Below are 20,615 nucleotides of genomic sequence, written 5' to 3'. Positions count from 1 at the left end.
CTAAAGAGCAACTGCTCTTTCCCAGAGCTAGATATGGATACATCAATAAAGTTTCCTGATATCCTCTGTTCTTGGTTCTTAGGACAATTTTAGGAAGATGAAATTGTGACATTACTCCAGAATTAGGCTACCTCCTTTTAAAAAAAATTTAAGTACATCCTCAGTACATTTGTCTTAAACTGCAAAAAGTGTCATGTCAGAATGGCTAATATACATGTTTCATAATGCAAAAGCCTTGCTTTTTTTAAACTGCTGTTGCACTAAATATGCATTTTGTGGTGTTGTTTTAAAAACAAAAAAATGGATGTGTGTAGTCTTTCACTATTAAATTTCCACAAATCAGACTGCTAAGATTCTCGAGTACAACCAAATGCTTTATTTGGGGCTGCCAGATCCATAGCAGGATGTGTGGGGCTAGGGTGGACCTGCCCCCTAAATTTTTCTGTGCCCTCCAATTCTTTACAAATAACTTAAATAACTGAATGTTGCTTGCTCTTAGGACTGATGGGGGCTAAATGAGCTGACCCCCTACTTTTTGGTGTTTCCCCTAAACATTTAGGCTGGCTAGGGCCCTGGAGGCTGCTTGCTATGGGGTTTTCTACCTGTGTTTAAAAATCTCTAAAAATGTTATTTCTTAACTCAATGAGCCAGTTCTTGGCTGCTTCTGCACTAGTATTAAATGTACTAGGTCATTTAGATGATCTTTTTAGAACTGCTTTTCTGGCAGCACAGCAATTTTTTCTTGACAGCTATTTAAATAATTTTATCTAAATCAATTTAAAGAGGGAAGTCCAAAGTAGTGAGCATTTTGCCAAAACGTAGGAGTTTGCAAGGAATTTCCAGGCATACAAGGCCAGAATATGTAAGAATGCCTAGCAGCTGCTGCAGCAACCACCTCTTTCCTTCTTAACAGCACTGCCTAAAGAGGTCTGGGGTTCTCTAACCTCTTCCAAACAAACAGAATTCATGTTTATGGCCCAATACTGGCTTTATCTGTTGAGAATTTTCCCTTACCTAGTATATGCTCATCTTTTGCCTTTAGCCCAGCCTCGTTTCTAATGAAGCATTTATGAGTGCTAATGGGTGGCTTGGTTTATTTTTAATGCCAAGTTTTTTTGTTTTTCCCCTGAACACTCTCTATATATGCCTGCCTGCCATTTTCCAACACTGTCACATTCTAGCATTATCAAGAAACAACCCAGCGTGAGCTTCCACCCCAAGGAGAACACTGAGTGCACCATTTTTCCTCCCATGTAAATGAATGGTTGCCATTCATTCCAATTGTGGGGGGAGGGAGGAATAAAGCACTATATAAAGAGACATTGTGATGAAAGCAAAATTTGCCCTCTACTGGCTAAATGGAGGGTCCTTTGTGCATACAGTACGTGAGCACATACATTAATGTCTCGGTGCAAAGAGATGTGCTGCAAAATCCAGGGGTCCTTGCAATAAAAGCCCTGCATCCACTCACATTCAGCTCATCCTAGTGATAGGTATTTTGCTAGTCATGTAAAAGAGCCCCCTCCTAAGCGTCTCTTCTTTGGTCATGGTGGTGTTCTGGTTCCGTTTGTTTGCCTGTCATCTAAATTGTTCACATTGGCAGCCCAGAATAATCAGTAAACTGGTGGCACCACTTGGAGCAGAGTGCAGAGAGATTGGTTCTCCACAAGACTTGGACATATGTCTCTAAAAGAACAAACGGAGTTGTACTGCAGTCAGCAGGATGCCTTCTCTCCCTTGTGAAAGTGGTCTTCCATCTCTTTGTATCTTGCTTGCCTCTTCCAGGGTAAGTGTGATTGTAGTGGTTAGAGTGTTTGATTAGAACTGGGCAGATCTGAGTTTAAATCCGCCATTCAGTCATGAAACTCACTGGGTAACTGGGCCTGTCACTACCCTACCTCACAGGCCTGTTGTGAGGATAAACATAACCATGCACATTGCTCTGGGCCCCTTGGAGGAAGAACAGGATATAAAAATAAATAAAATTGGATAATAAAAAAGGATAGACAATAAAAGGGTATGTGGAATCTCTTTTAAAAATGCAGTTGCAAAAAAGGCTAATATGATAACTGAACTTTAGTTTCCATGTCACAAAAAGCAATAGTTCAATGTTATGTTGCACTGGTCAGACATTTGGATACTTTTAACTACCAAGTGCCACACTGGAAGAAAGATGTAAAGTGTGCTGTAGAGTCGATGTCAACTCCTGGCGACCACAGAGCCATAATCAGGTCAGAAGGCGCCAATGGAAATGGTCAGTGGTCTAGAAAATAATAATGTCCTCTTATCCCATAAGAACATAACAGCCCTGCTGGATGTTCTGCCCAAAGCCCATCTACTCCAGCATCCTGTTTCACACAGTGGCCCACCAGATGCCACTGGAAGCCAGGAACTGCGGGCATGCCGTCTCTCCTGTTACTCCCCTGCAACTGGTACTCAGAGGCATCCTGCCTCTTGAGACTGGAGGTGGCAGGTAGCCCTCAGACTAATAGCCGTAGATAGACCTCTCCTCCATGAAGTTATCCAAAACCCTCTTAAAGCCATCCAAACTGTAGCCAATACCACATCTTGTGGCAGAGAATTCCACAAGTTGATTATGCTTTGTGTGAAAAAGTACTTCTGTTTGTTGGACCTAAATTTACTGGCAATCAATTTCATGGGATGCCCCCTGGCTCTAATGTTATGTGTGTGTGAGAGAGAAATTTCTCTACAACATGCATGATTTTATAGGCCTCTATCATGTCTTCCCACAGTTGTCTTTTTTCTAAACTAAAAAGCCCCAGGTGTTGCAGCCTTGCTTCATAAGGAAGGTGCTCTTGGCCAGGGATTCTCAACATTGGGTCCCTTGATGTTGTTGAACTTCAGCTCCCATAATCCCCAGGCCCAGTTGCCTTTGGTTGGGGATTATGGGAGTTAAAGTCCTATAACATCTGGGGACCCAACGTTGAGAATCCTTGCTCTAGGCCCCTGATCATCATGGTTGCCCTCTTCTGCACCTTTTCCAGTTCTACAATGTCCTTTTTTAGATGTGGTGATCAGAATTGTACGTAGTACTCCAGGGGTGGCCACACCATAGTTTTATATAAGGGCATTATAATATTAGCAGATTTATCTTCAACCCCCTTCTTAATGATCTCTAGCATGGAATTAGCCTTTTTCACAGCTGCCGCACATTGAGTGGACACTTTCAATGAGCTGTCTACCATGACCCCAAGATCCATCTCCTGGTCAGTCACCGACAGCTCAGATCCCATCAGTGTATACTTAAAGTTGGAGTTTTTTGTCCCAATGTGCATCATTTTATATTTGCCAACACTGAACTGCATTTGCCACTTTGTCACCCACTCCCCCAGTTTGGAGAGATCCTTTTGGAGCTCCTCACAATCTGTTTTGGATTTCACTACCCAAAAGAGCTTGGTATCATCTGTAAATTTGGCCACCTCGCTGCTTACCCCTGCTTCTAGATCATTTAGGAATAAATTAAAAAGCACCAGTCCCAGTACAGATCCCTGGGGGACCCCACTTCTTACTTCCCTCCATTGTGAAAACTCTCCATTTATACCTACCCTCTGATTCCTGTCCTTCAACCAGTTAGGAATCCACACATGTACTTGTCCCCTTCTCCCATGACCACTAAGTTTCCTCAGGAGTCTTTGATGAGGAACTTTGTCAAAAGCTTTTTGGAAGTCCAGGTATATTATGTCAACTGGATCACCTTGATCCACACACTAGTTGACACTCTCAAAGAACTCCAAAAGGTTGGTGAGGCAAGATTTACCTTTGCAGAAGCCATGCTGGTTCTCTCCCAGCAGGGCTTGTTTTATGTGCTTTACAATTTGATCCTTGAGGATGCTTTCCATCAATTTGCCTGGAACAGACCTTAAGCTAACTGGCCTGTAATTTCCCGGATCGCCCCTGGATCCCTTTTTGAAAATCGGTGTTACATTTGCTACTTTCTAGTCCTCCAGTACAGAGCCTGATTGCAGGGATAAGTTATATATATATATATATATTTGCAAGGAGGTTGGCAGTTTCACATTTGAGTTCTTTGGGGACTCTTGCATGCCATTCGGCCCTGGTGATTTGCTGGTTTTTAATTTTTCCAGACAGTTTAAAACAATCATGTCTTGTCATTTCTATCTGACTCAGTTCTTTAGCCTCCATCCCTGAAAAGCCTGGTTCAGGAACAGGTATATGCTCAGTATTCTCTGCCATGAAGACGGATGCAAAGAACTTATTTAGCTTCTCTGCTACCTCCATATTCTTCTTAATCCCTTTCACTCCCTCGTTGTCTAATGGTCCAGCTGCCTCCCTGGCAGGTTTCCTGCATCTGATGTATTTAAAGAAGTTTTTGTTATTTAGCTAAAAGCATCAAGGGGAATGTCTCTCAAACTCTTTTCATCTCCCTTATTGTCACCTTGCATTTCTTTTGCCATAGTTTGTGTTTCTTTTTGTTCTCTTCATTTGGACAGGCCTTCCAGTTTCGGAAGGAAGTCTTCTTCCCTTGTATGGCTTCCTTGACATTACCTGTTAGCCATGCTGGCATCCTCTTGGACTTAGTATTACCTTTCTTCCTTTTGGGTATACAATCCAACTGGGCTTCTAGTATTGTGGTTCTGAGTAAACTCCATGCATTCCAGAGTGAAGTGACTCTCCTGATATTCTCTTTCAGTTTTATTTTCACCATACTCCTCATTTTGGAGAAGCTTCCTCTTCTGAAATTCAAGAGCTAACTTGGCAAATAGGCACCTTTTTAATATGGTGATTATCTTTATTTAGCAGGGGAAGAGTAACTGGCCCTATCCACCCCCAGTACAGTACTTCCAGTGACTGTTACTGGTGTCTGTCTTATGTTTCTTTTTAGATTGTGAGCCCTTTGGGGACAGGAATCCATCTTATTGATTTGTTATTTCTCTGTGTAAACTGCCCTGAGCCATTTTTGGAGGGCAGTATAGAAATCGAATGTATGTATGAATGAATGAATGAAGAGGAATTTCTGTGTTAGACTTCCTTGCTTATTCAGTGTCTGTGTTAGACTTCCTTGCTGATTCTCTCCCAGCATGTATGCATGTACCCCATTAAATTGTTATTTTTTTCTTTGATCTATATGCTTTGCTAGCACTAGTTAACTGATTGGCAGTCATTTCAGATTATACACCTTGAGAAGGTGCATTAAAGTCAAGTAACACTTGGCTTTTGTCTCAGATTCTCAGCAAACAATATAACGCACAGCAGTCTATATGACCTTTTGCTGCTGCTGTTTTCTTTTGTTTTTTTTAATGAAAATATTTGCAGCTTTGGTAACAATAGACTTACCCAGGACTCCAGCCAGAGGAAAAACTTGAGGAGCAACTTTTTTTTTTTTGGTAGGGGACGGAAAGACACTTTTGGGAGCAATATGGATTTTTAGATTTGGCAGGGGGAATTCAGTAAAATGTGGGGCGGCAGGGGCGGGGGGGATGGAACTCAAATGCTTGGGGAGCTTACCCAATTGTCCAGTGATGTTGAAGAGCTGCTCAGGAACCCATTCTCCTTTCTTTAAGAACATTATGTTGCAAATCTAAACATACTTCGTAGGGTTAAACCTTATTGAACACAACAGGGCTGATTTTGGAGGAAATTTGCATAGGCACTGTTACAGATTTAAACAGCATTCTTATTCAGGCTCCAGTGTGTCATTTTTTTTATTTTTTTATTTTCTTCTTTTAAAACTGTGGTCAAAGCAGCTATGGACTCTATAGGAAGGGTCATCTTCTGGAGGCCCCTTTGTAAGGTAACCTCTGGGTGGGTCCCCCTGTCATGATTGCTTGCTGAGCCCAGTCCTGCCAGGGGACCAAAGTAGACACAAGCATTTGCCTCCCCAAGGCACTGGGACCTCAGTAGCTTTCAAGGGTGCCTTGTACTGACACAAGTCCTGTCCATAGGAGGTATGAATAGGTGGCATTTTAAACATAAAATGCCAATGGGTGATGGTTGTGATTTGAGTTGCCATATTCATTGGAGAGAATTCCTGGAGGCAACTCTCAAAAGGGGGCAAATTGAACCACCACCCTTTTTTGACCAGAATTGGAAGGAGTGCTTGACACTGGAGCTTGGCAGCTGCTTTACACATTTTTCCATACTGCGTTCTGTGCATAAGACAAAGTTAGGAGCATTTCACTTCAGTAAACGCAATCAAATATGCAAAATAACTATAATGACAGTAACAGAAATGCAGGTGAGAAATGAAAGAAACCTGTAGTTTGTGGACTACCTCTTCTTAGGCACAGCCCTCAGGGACATATTTTTGGGTAACACAGAGGGCTTCTGGAGAAAGAGGAGGTTGTTGACATCCTCCCCACTGACATACACCCTAGTATCAGTTCAGCTTTAGTCTGGAACTTTTCAGAATCACTGATGCTACACCGGTGTTTCTCGCATTGCACCATTGCTTTGTTAGGATGTCAGCCAATAATTTGGAGAGTCAAGTTAGAACCCAAGGGCATAGAGCACAGGGTGCACATCCTCAAAGCTCAGTTCACATTCCCTTTGTAACTTGAGGAAGTTGCTCTGCTACATCAGATATTCCCTAATGTGCAGCTATGCAACTCTTGCCCATGTTTTCCCCCCCAGCAGAAGTCAAGGGTCCCTAGCATAGTTAGAGACTCTCTTGTACCCTATTCCCTTAATTTTCCACTGTCAGACAGAAGGCCTGCTCACACGACCATTAGCAGCACACAATCAGAACCTCTGTTTGGGTCAGCAAACTCAGGAAACACATGATTAAGCCAGGCAAGGTGTCCATTGTTGAAAAGGGATCTGCAAGCATGGAAAGTCCTCCAAAGGCCTAGCAGGCCTTCCCAGAATGCTTTTTGCCAGTAGACTGGAAAGTCTCATTACATCAGCAGCTGCCCTCTGATTGGCCATGAAGGAGGAGAGGTGGACTCAGCCCTGCTGAAGCTGCTCCAGCTGCAGGATTATGGAGTGTGCTCTTTGCAGAGTAGCACATCCATGGACAGAACCCCTTGTAGCCACAGCTTTCTATTGTTTTCAAACCTGCTGGCTCCTGGTGATTGGACAGAAGAGGTAAGTAGATCCACATGATCCTCTCCTAACTTGGTTAACAGTAAAGTACGAATGCTGGGCTATTGTGTATTGAGCAATTTGAGCTGGATGGATTTTAGCAAGCGCAAAGTCACGCAAACCAGGGTAGAATGCCTGCTACCTTGAGTTTGATTATTGTGTGAACAGACCTATAGATTCTGGCTCTGGACACAAATGGCTAATTAATATTAAGGCCTGCCAAGAATGTGCAATTGATTAATATTTTTCCTTTGTAACTGATTGCTCAATAATCTATTAAAGATCAAACTGATTTGCATATTGCCAAAATCTCCATCTAAGTGCCTTTTTAAAATCTTGAAAGAAAACTAACTTAAAATGTAATTATTAAAAGCTCCCATTAATTGTTTAGGACAGTGGTTCCCAACCTGTGGTCCTCCAGATGTTGCTGATCTACAACTCCCATCATCCCCAGCCCCAATAAATTGTAGCTGGTGATATTGGGAGTTGTAGTTCAGCAACATCTGGAGGACCACAGGTTGGGAGCCTGTGGTTTAGAAGGATAGACCATCTTAAATAGTTATATTTTTGTTACCTATCACAATATCACAAAAAGAAAAGAGAACCAAGGTAGCCCTAAAAAATAAACAAGTGTGTCCTTAACTTGTAGCCTTAGTAATTTAGAATTGGCCTCATTATCAACCAATTGTAGCTTTTGGCCACAATCCAACACTACATTAGACATACTTAAATACAGTTTTAATCAGTGCTAGTGCTATGTGGAACTGTAGCCTTGGTAATTAATTTATTGAACAACACTTGTAGCCCTAATAAATAATTATAGCAATAATGCACATTTTAAAATGCTATATGGGTCATTCAAGTAGTTTTATGGATATATTCCTGTGAAAATGTCCTCAGCCTTAGAGAAATGGCAACTCCATATAAATCTGATTCCTGTTGTATGTGTAAGTGCTGGTTCAGCGGCTGGGATAAAGAGAAAGGCAACAGGATTAAAAAGGGAGATTGTACTTGATTTAACACAGGGATTTATCCAGGCTTTGTTCCATGGCAACTGAGCTAAGAATAATCAGTAGTGTAAACAGAATAGCTATAGTTTCTGGGAAAGTAGGGTGGGGAATTCAGAATAAATGTATACAGGTGAAACTCGGAAAATTAGAATATCGTGCAAAAGTCCATTAATTTCAGTAATGCAAATTAAAAGGTGAAACTGATATATGAGACAGACGCATTACATGCAAAGCGAGATAAGTCAAGCCTTAATTTGTTATAATTGTGATGATCATGGCGTACAGCTCATGAAAACCCCAAATCCGCAATCCCAGAAAATTAGAATATTATATGGAACCAAGAAGACAAGGATTGTAGAATAGAACAATATCGGACCTCCGAAAAGTATAAGCATGCATATGTATTCAGTACTTGGTTTGGGCCCCTTTTGCATCAATTACTGCCTCAATGCGGCGTGGCATGGATGCTATCAGCCTGTGGCACTGATGAGGTGTTATGGAAGACCAGGATGCTTCATTAGCGGCCTTCAGCTCTTCTGCATTGTTTGGTCTCATGTCTCTCATCCTTCTCTTGGCAATGCCCCATAGATTCTCTATGGGGTCAAGTCAGGCGAGTTTGCTGGTCAATCAAGCACAGTACACTGTATACTTTTCAGAGGTCCGATATTGTTCTATTCTACAATCCTTGTCTTCTTGGTTCCATGTAATATTCTAATTTTCTGGGATTGTGGATTTGGGGATTTCATGAGCTGTACGCCATGATCATCACAATTATAACAAATTAAGGCTTGACTTATCTCGCTTTGCATGTAATGCGTCTGTCTCATATATCAGTTTCACCTTTTAATTTGCATTACTGAAATTAATGGACTTTTGCACAATATTCTAATTTTCCAAGTTTCACCTGTAGGTGTTGTTAAATAAAAATGGCAATATTCAATTTATTCAGAAATTGTAAGTGCACTTTCAAGAGTAAAATGCAATCCTTTAGCCACATCTGGTTTTCTGGAAGGAAGTGCAAGCAATAAGGCATTTGCTTTGTTTATCAAAAGGTGTGTATCTGTTATGTTCATTGATCAGGGATAAATCTTAAAGTTAAATTAAAAGAAAGATTACTGACTCTCAAAAACAGCAACTGCAGCTGAAGAAGAGCTTGATTCATGTGATCAAGTCTTGATGCTGCTGCAGTCCCCTGAGACTGCCAAAAGGCATTATTGAAAGTTGAGGGACCCTCAGGAATGAGGTGGGCTGCAGAGGAAGGGAAAGGACCTTCCACTAGGAGAGCTCCACCAGTTTCTGGGTGCCCCCCAACCCCTGCAGTCCTCTGCAACACAGCCCACATTACTGCTGAGGGTCCCTTATCTCAGGTCAATGCCTTTCCGACAGGCTCAGGGGGCTGCAGTGGCACAAGAGTTGCTTTGACTAACTCTCTTAAGACTGGCATAATTCACATGGAACTTTCAGTAAGCACACATGCTTCCTTGAAAACTGATGATGGCAGCCCAACCAAGTGGATTGCCTTGGCATGTCAACACCAACTCAGTGGTGTAGCTAGGGCATGCGGCGGGGGCTGTGTTCTGCCTCACCCCCTGCAGCATGTGTTCCTCTCCCCCGGTGGTGTGTGTGCCTTTGGCCACCAGCTGCCTCTGCTGCACCGCCACTTCTTCTCCTGCCACCCACCACTGAACCTTCACTGCTCCTCCTGCAGCTTGCCATTGGGCTCGGGGGTTGCTTGGAAGAGGGGAGACCCCATTGCCTTCCCCTCTCCAGACAGGAATGGAACAGGACCTTTCTGCTTCCAAGTGCCTCCCAAACTTAATAAGAATGGAAAGTGCACATGCTATGCTAAGCACATGATGTCAATACAGGATTCGTGTGTACCCTCCATTCCCATCGGACTTGAGAGGCACTCTGAAACAGGGAAACCCCACTCTGTTCAGATCACCCCCTGCTTCCGAGTGTCCCCCAAGCCTGAGGGCAAGTGGTGGCGGCCGGCAGGAGTAGCAGCAGTGGGTGACAGGAGCCATGGCAGGCGTCAGCAGGCGACAGGCGCTGTAGTGGGCCATAGGAATTGCCTTAGAAAGTGGGGGATGGTGGGGACGGCAAGCAACTGAGGGGCCCTCAGTGGGCCCACCTCTCCCAGCAGTCCCTGTTCTTTGAAAACAGGTGAACATGGGTAGCTTTGCCCCTTACCAACTTCAAATTATGCAAATGCAACTCCTGAGCTGGTTCTCAGAACTTCCATCCCATACCCCCACACATAGACAGTGGGGATGTGCATGAACCAGTTTGGAGGCCCTTTTACAGGCCTCTGAACTGGTTCGAACAACTGGTGTTTTGGATGGTTCGAAGGCAGGGGAATAACTTTAAGGACAGGGGAGGGTGCTCTTACCCCTCCCGCTGCATTTCCCCTGTTGGTGCTACACTTTAAAAGGGTCTGGCAGGGCGGCAGTGTACCTCCCTGCCTCCTTCTTGCCTCGTTGGACCAGAAGTGACAGGAAGTACCCAATGCACATGTATGTCAGGTGCTTGCGTGCACATTGCACTTGCTCGTGTGCACCTCGGGTGAATGTGCGATGCGTGCACGCTTGTGTTGGGTACTTCCGGTCTGACGAGGCAATGAGGTGGGAGGGAGGTATACTGCCTCCCCGCCAGACCCTTTTAAAGTTTAGCACCAGTGGGGGGAACATGGTGGGAGGGGGTAAGAGCACCCTCTCCCTCCTTCAAGCCACCCCCCACTGTTTCCATGCACATCCCTAATACACAGAGAGGCAAGGTCCTGCCCCTTACACAACCATCAATTAAAGCAGTTAATTAAAGGGTTTAAAGCAGTATAGCAAGGAATCAGGGAGGCCAAGGATGTAATTGAGCAAGGGGGGACACTTGTCCCTGGGTGCCTGAGAGAGAGGTGGGGTTCCGTAGCTCAGTCTTCTGTAGCAAAGATATGGGGTGCAGGTGAAGAAGGCAAGGGGCCTGAAGGGCCCATCGGCCCATCTTCACTTTTTGTCCCAAAGCCAACTTCAGCTTTGCTGCACCCCTGAGGGCGAGTGAGAGAGAACTGTGCTAGCCAGTCTGCAGGATCTCTGCCTAGATCACTTTGGTCTGGATCTAAAGAACCACCCAGTTAGTTCAGTGAGTTCAAAGGCATCTTGGTCTACCTGTCCCCCAACAGCAGTACATTACATAGTGTAGTGTACCACACACACACACACACACACACACACACACACACACACACACACACACACACTCCTCTGCCAATGCCACATGGCAAACCACTTGTATTGAGGGGAGTGACCCAAAGTGGCTTACAACATAGCATGGAAACCTGCTGCCCAAGGAAAATAAGTCAAACATCCCACTAAGTATGCCCAAGTCCTTGGGCAAACCTGGAGTGGCTCTTTGGATCTCCATATTGCAAGATTTCTACTTTAAAAGAATTTTTTCCAATGAACTCTTTAAAATGAATGTGTATCACAAAAAATGTACATGTGTACAGATACAATGTAATGTTTGAATAGAGCTAGAATCCCTTGCATATCATAGCTTCACAGTGCAAATTTTTCTCTCTATTTCCATATATAATTGCCAACTGAGGATGTGGGTTCTAGTCCACAAAAGCTACAATAAATTTGTTAGTCTTTAAGGAGCTATAAGAGTCCTATGGACAGCCATGTCCTTTTGTTCCAGCAGAAACAGGACTTTCTGCTGTAACAAAAATGGCTGTCCATAGATGATGTAACCCACTATAACATAGGTCTGAATACCCTTTTAACACATACTATGGATCCTAGGCTAGGGTTAGGATTAGTTATTTTCCTATCCTGCTGGATTGCTCAGATTTGCTAGCCTCAACAAACCCCTGCCTTTATCCCCTGTTCATAAGAAACATACTTTCCCCTAGTCAAGGCCTCACTCACATCTATAAACTATATATTTTTAAAAATGAATCAGAACAGAGCTTCCAAATTATAAGTGTGGGCTATTCTTCAGGATGTTCTTTGATTTTTAATGAGAAGAAAAATAAGTTAATCAGAGTAGGTCCTGAGCAAGCATGTTGTAGAGCAGTAACCTGTCTGAGAGGGTGCAGATAGATCCCTACTCCTAAATTTAAGTAAATTGTTCAGAAAAGAGGGATATACCTTTCAAAAATAAAATAATTACAAATAAAATTTCTGACAGAGTTTTTCTTCCTCTCACTTTGTTACTCCCCTTCATGCCTTATCTAGACTGGCTTCATTCAAACATGCTAAGAACTGTTTTATGGAAATTTGAATCTGCAGAGGAAGGTGTACACCGCAAAGAGGTATCTCTGAATTCCAGCAAAACTGCATGTGAGGAGCAGATTTCTAAATTAAGCACAATTATCTCATGGGAATAAAAAGTTTATTTTAAGGGCATGTTTGAGGTCAAACAAAGCTGCCCCTTCAACTCCCTTTTTCTAAATACACTCTTTATTTTTAATCTTATTTATAGCTAATAGAGAACACTGACTTGTCATTTTATTTATTGGCTGGCATGGAAGCTAGTTATTATGTCTCTTGTTTTCAATAAATCCTGCCATAATGGAATTTCTAGCATGACGGCTTCCATCTGCTATGCAAAACAAGCACAGCCTTGCTTTCTAGGGTGGGGCTTTGACTCTGGCTGCAGACAAACACTCCTGAAAAAAATGGCCTGGAAAAAATGGAAAGATGGGTCAAACTTTGAAAGCTGTCCTTTTTAAAATGTTCACATGTGAAAAGAAGGGCTTTGCTTCTTAATTACAAATAACGTTAACTGAAATCCTGCAGGGGCAGTGAGATTAAAAACGGATGTTCACTGGCATTGCAGTTTGCTTTGTCCCAAGGCCTCTGATAAGACTTATACAAATACAAGAAACACAGATCTGATTCACACATGCATGTACACTACTTAATTTCTCTACATTGTACAGCTCCTGGCTAACAGCTAAATGTGTGACTCTATGGAAAACATCACATTTGAGGTGATACAAAGCTTAATCTGTGGCACTACACTTTTCTGATGACCTATTCAGAAACAACTCCATTTTTTGCTGCCTCCTCCTTTCCCATCCTTTCCTTTTTCTGACTCCACCCCCCACACTCTCTACAGGATCCCTTCCAGGACAAACTTCTAGATAACAAAACATTTAAAAAAATGCTAAATAGAATATAACAAATCCTTCTCTAAGAATGCTGAAAAGTGTATCAGCGGCAGACATGTAAAAAAAGAAAGAATTGTAACTGCTTCGGGCACTTGTAGAGGTAGAAAGATGGGAGATGAGTTCTCCTATAAAATAGATAAATAAATATAACCCTTCCCTAAATGACATTGCTACCACAAGACTGTTTCTCCTCTAAAACAAAGCAAGGCCACAAACTGACTGACTTAGTGGCCGAGATGTGAACATTACAGATAAAAAAGGGTACAAATATTTATAGAAGGCATCATTAAAATGACATTTAAAAAGGCGTAAAAGAGAGAAGCAAGAATGCACTGAGAAGTTATATGAAGAAACATGGAGGCATAAAATCATACAAGGGCAACTATAGAGATAGCAAGAGTTTGATCAATTTAGGGCAAGGTAAAAAACCAAGAAGCTGTGGGACCATAGTACTGTAGGAGTGCTGGGCTGCCATAAAGCACTCTGAGGTAGCAGGCAAAGGTGTGCTTGAGTTAGTCCATAAGGTAGGGTGCTGGGCACAAGCCTGTGGACATCATTCACTGGATTTTAATCACTGCTGCGCAGAATCTGGCAACACTGGACATGGTGGTGGGGTTGCTATCAGAAAGCAGTAAAGAGGTGTTAAATTGGTCCGTATGATCAGGATAATCACTTACGTAATAACAGTAGAATGACGATTGGCATGAATGTCCCTGAGGTACAGACACTGAAGGAGGGCATGACCTGTTGTTTCTACTTGCCCTGCATTGCAGGGGCATTAACATTCCAAGAGTGGGATCTTCCTGTATCATCCCTCAAGCACAGCTGAGGGAAGAACATGGCAGTGTCTCAGCATGAAGGCCCTCTTGTGCTTTGGGACTTCCAGTTGTGTTAGGTATACCACAGAAGAGGTAGTATATCTGAGTCCTTCACTGATGAGGAAGTTCAGGGCCTTGCCTATATCAGATTGGCGCTCTATGTCTGTAATACACTGTTTGAGAAGAACCTTGGCTAGATCATAGCCCATGTTAACTAGGAGGGGTGGGGATAGGCCCAGGAACAATATTTTAGTCCTAATTGACTGAGTGAGGGTAGAATAGGATGTGGCATAGGGTAGGGTTGGGATACCAAGGGAATAGGGAATTGGAAAAATGTATTCAGGATACAAGCCATCACGTTTCACCTTGGCGAAAGGTCATGCCAATGATATGTGCAGAACTGTGTACTTAACCTTCCTGCAATGTACGAATTTATTAATTTATTAATCAGGGGAAAGCCCCATGTTTGCAATCTAATGTAATGGGAAGGACAAAATCCAAATGTAAATTGGAATTAAAGAAGTTGCACACAGAGGGCAACACCTTTAATCTGTTTGGATTTAATTTCAAGGGATATAAACTCTACATACATCATTTTAATCATGAAGATAAGATTTTCAGAAATCTTAATTACTTAAATGAAACACATATTTTGGTCAGCGGCTGACATCCTGACTAATTTACTTGATGGAAATCCTATTGAAATTAAACAACCCTTTAATAGTACTACTCAGGAGTTGCTCTTAATTTGGATGTCAGCCAGTAACAGGAAGTGTGAAACCTGCAGTGCTGATTGGTTCTTTTCAGTGTCCCCCCCCCCATAGGTGCATCATTTAAGAATATGTAATTTACAAAATTAGAAGCTAGCCTGACAGGTCTTTCTGAGATTATATAACCTTGTGATTCAGGCAGTGCAATAAACACACCTGCTCAAACTTAAGAAAATCCACATGCAATAGAAAATCAGTTGATTATGTATTTGCAGAATGTTATAAATGACTACATTTACTACATTGTCCATTCTGTGTTTATTAATATATTGTTCTGCATACCAAGAACCGTTTCTAAATCAAGCATTGGAACAGAAAACTATTCTGATAAATGTTGCACACAAACAGGATGCTCTGAAAATATTATATTTCTGTGGGAAAATAAATCTTACTCTTTTCAGGTGGAAAACATAACATATTCAGCAGCAACAGCAAAACTTATTAATAAATGTCTCATATCCTCAAGAAGCAAATTCAACTGCAGAGTTTTCCATTAATCTGACAAACAATTGGTAAGATTGAGCCAAAGCTGAGCACTTGTAAATATACGAGCACTTGTTAAGTGGGCAAGGGTGGCTCCAGGCAGGGGGAGCATGCAACCCCCCCCCCACACACATACGCACTGCCTCCCCACTTGCCTCCCTTTGTTTATGAACTCAACAGGATTTATTTCAATGAAAATATGTTCAAGATGAGAGTGTCAGTGTGAAGTACAATATTATATCTGTTTCAAATATCTAACATGTGGGACACAGCTTGCCCCTCCAGAAATGCACTTGGCCCCTTCCATACCCCCTCAATTCCCCCTGCCCATTGCCACACCACAGTAAGCATGGGTTCAGATCTCTTCCACTGAAATAAATGGAGCTTAAAAGTGCATATTTTGGACTGCACTGTATCCATATTATGATGGGGAAATGGGACATCAGTGCTTTGTTAATGTGTAATATGTTGTTTTTAATTGTTTTGGAAATTAGACTTGTGTAATTCTAAACAGACTTTCTAGAGACTAAGACCCACTGAACACAGTAAAACTTACTTATGAAAAAATATGCATAGACATAAATAAAGGACATCCTGACTGAAACCAAAGGATATCAATAAAAAATAAATTAATTGACAAATTTGGTTCACAGATCTAAAAGTCACACTAGTTTGAGGATGATACACAGCCATTCTTTGAAAATATATAAATTGTTCCTGGGGCCATCTTCTTCCCATCTGTAATGAAGTCCAGCTGGGTTCTTTCCAGTTTCTGTTGACTGTATTAATGACTTCTTCCATAAGCAGCTCTTCTAAAATAATTAAAATAGCAAAAAAGGCTGGACCATTCATATGCACTTACCCTGCTGTAGTAACTTCTATACATGCTGGACTCCTATGTCTAAATATTTGAGAGAGTATAAATGAAGTTAAAATGAGCTGTGGTTATGACTTTTGTGTTCAAGCAGATAAAGGAATCCAGTAGACCTAGAGCTTAGCAGAAGCCATAGATGGGTAATTAGCAGCACTTTGATGGAATTAAGGCTCACTGAGAGTGGTGGCAGCAGCAAGTCTGGGACTGTAAATAGGTTACAGCAGGCATAGCTGAATGAAGATATAAGATCCATCAAGATTCAATAACCCCAAGGCTGTATGGGAGGTAGGTATGGAGGGGTTTGCCCTGGGGCTTCAGAATCCATGGGCAAGAGAGGGGCAGTGGTGAGGCACTTTGTCATCTTTCTCCCAGTGTATCCAAATATCTCAGTAAAGCTCTGTAGCAGTGAAGAGTGCTCTGCACCTCATGGTTTGCTACATGGAGATTATACCTCTGCAGGAAACTGTACCTAAGCCATGTGAACAGTTGTCATATGTGCCAAATGCATATGTTGCTAGAGCGGGCAGAACCCTGCACACAAATGGTGCTTGTCAAAAATTCACATCATACATGATTATTATGAATATGACAAAAATGTGTATACTGCTGTTCAACAAAAGTTCCCAAAGCAGTTTATAAATAAACAAATACATACAATGGGCTCACACTCTAAAAAAGAAATATGATAGACACCAGCAACAGCCACTGGATGGATGCCATGCTGGGGATGTATCGGTCCAGTTGCTCTCCCCCTGCTAAATAAAGAGAATCACCACTTTATTCAATCACAAGTGGTGCTTCTCTGTTCTTGTTTTGTTTTTGAAGAGAGTGTTAGAAATAGAATATTAATATTAAAGGAGGATGTAGTGGGGGAGGGATATAATTAGTATGACACATACCATGATGCAAAAAGGGAACTTAATACTTAAAATATTGTTAATATAAAGATAAGAGACTTTCTAGAGTGACATCTCCTCTTTTCCTTGGTCAAAGGAGTTTTCAAACAACAAGAAGGGTGGGGGAAGCAAATAGTTCTTTGTACCATTGTGAAACAAGCCTCCACTGATAAAGCCCCACTGTTTAAACAAGCAAGGGTGCTATAGAGCGGAGCTGAAAAATATCTTCCTGTGAACTATTTAACTGCCTAAGGCATAAGCTGACACTACACTGGACCAATCAAGAGCTTGGTGTCTTTAGGCCTATATGGTTTAAAACTTTCAACAATATATCTGTAGGAATAAATGGGGGGGGGCACATTTTCTGACTTGCTTTGATCAGCATCAGACCCAGACATTTCAAACATTCTTGAGCTTTAGGAATGTGTTCCTGATGCTGAATGTGTTTCTGATGCCACCCGATACACTTCATACATTCTTGAGCTTTAAGAATGCGTTCTTGATGTAGCTGTATCTCAGTCTGTGGAATGTTGTCTCCTTACCTGGTCCAATCTCCTTCCGCTTAGCTTGTCACAAAATCCTACACAGCTATGGACACCACTTCAGCAGCTTTAACAGAGCTTGCATAAACTTGTGATCCCAACAAGACCGATGCAGCACCAGACAGGCCAGGTATTCTGGCCAACCAATAAACGACAATTCTCTGTTTTTGCTGAGTCATCATACATGTATGGTGAACTGAGTTCAGTTTGGTGGGTCCCAAGTTGTGCAGTTCTCATTTAATATGGGCAAGAGCTCAGGTGAGCATAGGCTTGAAGCTGGTTTTCAAATACATACATAAAAAGAAGAGAAATTTGAACAACTTTTCCTGTACCAGAGAAGGCCTAATTCATAGGGTGAAGGATTTCCAAATGTTACAAGCAGTGTCGGATACCTCTCATTTTAGAAGTAAAGCATTGGGTGTCATCGGCCACATGCCTGGCCTTTTTTCTTTATAGATGAGTACAGGTATCTCATTTGGTGAGTTTGGAGGAGTCATCAGAAGTTAAAAAGATGGCATTATACCAAGAGAAACCTAGGTGGGAGGCACATGAAATACATTATTGTGGAGTCATGAAGGCATTCAGAGAAATACATGGCACTTGAATTTAATTAATTACATTTCTTCAGGCTATGCTAGGCATTCTGCCTAGAACATGGAGTTTGGTGAGGTGCAACAATGTTAGCTTTACTAACATTTTGTAGGTGGAAATTCGTTAATTTGAAGAGGCTGAAAAGCTACATATTCTTCTAATATTCAGCACTGGATCTCAGAATTGGTATATTAGCTTCTCAAAGAAGGATTGTTTTCAGCAGAAGAAAAGCTAGAATTATTCAAACAAATTATGCTGACAGGGCCAGTTCTGGGGATGAGGGAGCCCTTGATAGAGTACCATCTAGTAGTCTCCACACTACATCAGGGCCACCCCCAAGGTCCTTAGGGGCCCTGGGGGGCTTACTTTGGTAGCAGCAGAGTTAGGTTTTTTCCACTGCCAGCTGTGTTCCTTCTGGTGCCAGGTGCCTGACAGCTGCCATCTTGGTTTCTTACAATGTCCAGATGTATAATTTAAAGTCTATATATGGTGTCTGAGCTCCAGGCAGAATGAAAACAATTATTTAGATCCATTTCAGTCCAGCTTCCAGCCTGGGTATGGGACAGAAATTGTCTCGGTCTCCATGATGGATGACCTGCACTGGGAAATAGACAAGGGAGTGTGACTGTTGGTTCTCCTGGACCTCTCCACGGTTTTTGATACCATAATCCATGGTATGGGTTGGGACTTGGGGCACTGTTTTACAGTGGCTCCAGTCAGGGGTGTAGCTAGGGGAAAGGGGGCCCATGAATAAAATAGGGAGGGGTGGTGCTGGGGGGCCCTCAGGAGCTGCAGGGCCCAGGTTCTTTGAACCCATCCACTCAATTATAGCTACACCCCTGGCTCCAGACTTACTTGGAGGGCCGTTGCCAGAAGGTGGTGCTAGGGGATGCCTGTTCCATCACTTGACCATTAATCTGTGCCGTGCCACAAGGTTATATCCTGTCTCCTATGTGGTTTAACATTTACATGAAACTACTGGGAGAGGTCATCTATAGACTTGGACTGCACTGTCATCAGTATGATGATGATGATGAGGCATGCTGATGACACCAGCTCTACTTATAATTTAAATCTGCTGGTGCCAGGGTAGCAGCTGATGTCCTGAACCAGAGTCTGGAGCCTGTTCTGGGTTGAATGGGAGTGAACAAACTGAAACTTAATCCAGATAAGAGGGAGGTACTTTGGGCCAGTAAAACTGGTGATCCAAGTAGTGAAGTACATCTGGTTTTGGATAGGGTTGAACTCTGACAACCCGGTCCCAAAATGGACATTTGCATTCCACGCCACCAACAGCCTGGTCCACTCCAATGCCAACTCTGCAACCAGGTCTGTCAGCTCAGTTAGGGACTCCACTGGACAACAGGAAGGATCGATAGAAGTCCCAATCTATCCTTGTTCCCTAGACTTAGGAACACACATTCAATATAGGCCAATTCCCTGACAGAGATCCTGGTAAGAGAAATAGTATTCTTATAGACCACAGCCACCCCACCTCCCTACCTATATCCTCTCACCTGTTCCACTACGGAGTAACCTACTGGGATGAACTGGGACCAAACCAGGCCACTAGCCTCTCCCAACCAGGTCTCTGTAACGCACACTAGGTCGGCATCTTCATCCAAGATCAAGTCATGGATGATTTCAGACTTATTTTGGACTGACCTGACATTACAAAGCAATAAGGTGAGGTTCTATGGGTTGTAGGCACTGCTTTCCAAGGTCAAAGAGGTGGAAGGCCTGATTGAGGGGGAAATCATGATCAAATTACTAAATTCCCTTCCCCTATCATGACCTGTTGACCTGTCAGTGCCAAATCTTGATTGATTCCCCACCACTACTGGAATAGCTGCCCCAGAGACACCCCTTGCCTCTCCATATCTGGATGACCCAAGACCTACACCAGGCTCAGCTAATCACAGGGCAGGAACAACGTAACAGAAGGGTCTCTTCCAGGTGTCTTAAAACAATGTATTGGCCGGCCCCCTTTGGTGGTGGCCTTTGACGGCCACCTGCTTGCCAGCAACTTCTCTTAAGGGCCAAAGAGTTGAAAAGCCCAAGCAGCTATATGTGGTGCCAGTATTATGTTGGTATACTTATAAAGTATAATATTAGATCCTCCTCCATTAGTAATCTCTTCTAATTGTGAACAATACTGAAAGTTGAACTAACAACAAGTAGAGGGGCCAGAATACCCTTTAAAAAATGATAGCTTCTTTTTGTAATTCTCTGTGTGTATATAAACACAGAAAGCATTACGAAAACAATAACTCAATTTTACACAGTAAAATAAACAGATTGTTCATTTAAAAACCAAGGAATTTCCCTTTGGCCGTTTGGACTGCAATTCCACACATGTTCTGTACATTCACCCAACTACTCTTGACAGGAAAGAAAGCATT

The 20,615-nt window shown here is 42.5% G+C and overlaps 1 long non-coding RNA gene across 2 annotated transcripts; it reads right to left on the bottom strand.

Annotated features, from left to right (window-relative positions):
* Positions 1-15,070: 15,070 nt before the first annotated feature.
* Positions 15,071-18,151, bottom strand: LOC128348992 (uncharacterized). 2 transcript variants are annotated; one of them, XR_008318474.1, is made up of 2 exons: positions 17,623-18,151; positions 15,071-16,122 (listed from the first exon to the last, which is right to left on the bottom strand). It is a non-coding gene; the product is annotated as an uncharacterized LOC128348992 (long non-coding RNA). The 2 variants fall into 2 exon arrangements; XR_008318473.1 differs by having other exon boundaries at positions 18,015-18,150.
* Between the last annotated feature and the right edge of the window lie 2,464 nt (positions 18,152-20,615).

Source organism: Hemicordylus capensis, chromosome 3 (assembly GCF_027244095.1).
Source record: "Hemicordylus capensis ecotype Gifberg chromosome 3, rHemCap1.1.pri, whole genome shotgun sequence".
NCBI lineage: Eukaryota > Metazoa > Chordata > Lepidosauria > Squamata > Cordylidae > Hemicordylus > Hemicordylus capensis.
This window is presented reverse-complemented; position numbering and strand designations above follow the sequence as displayed.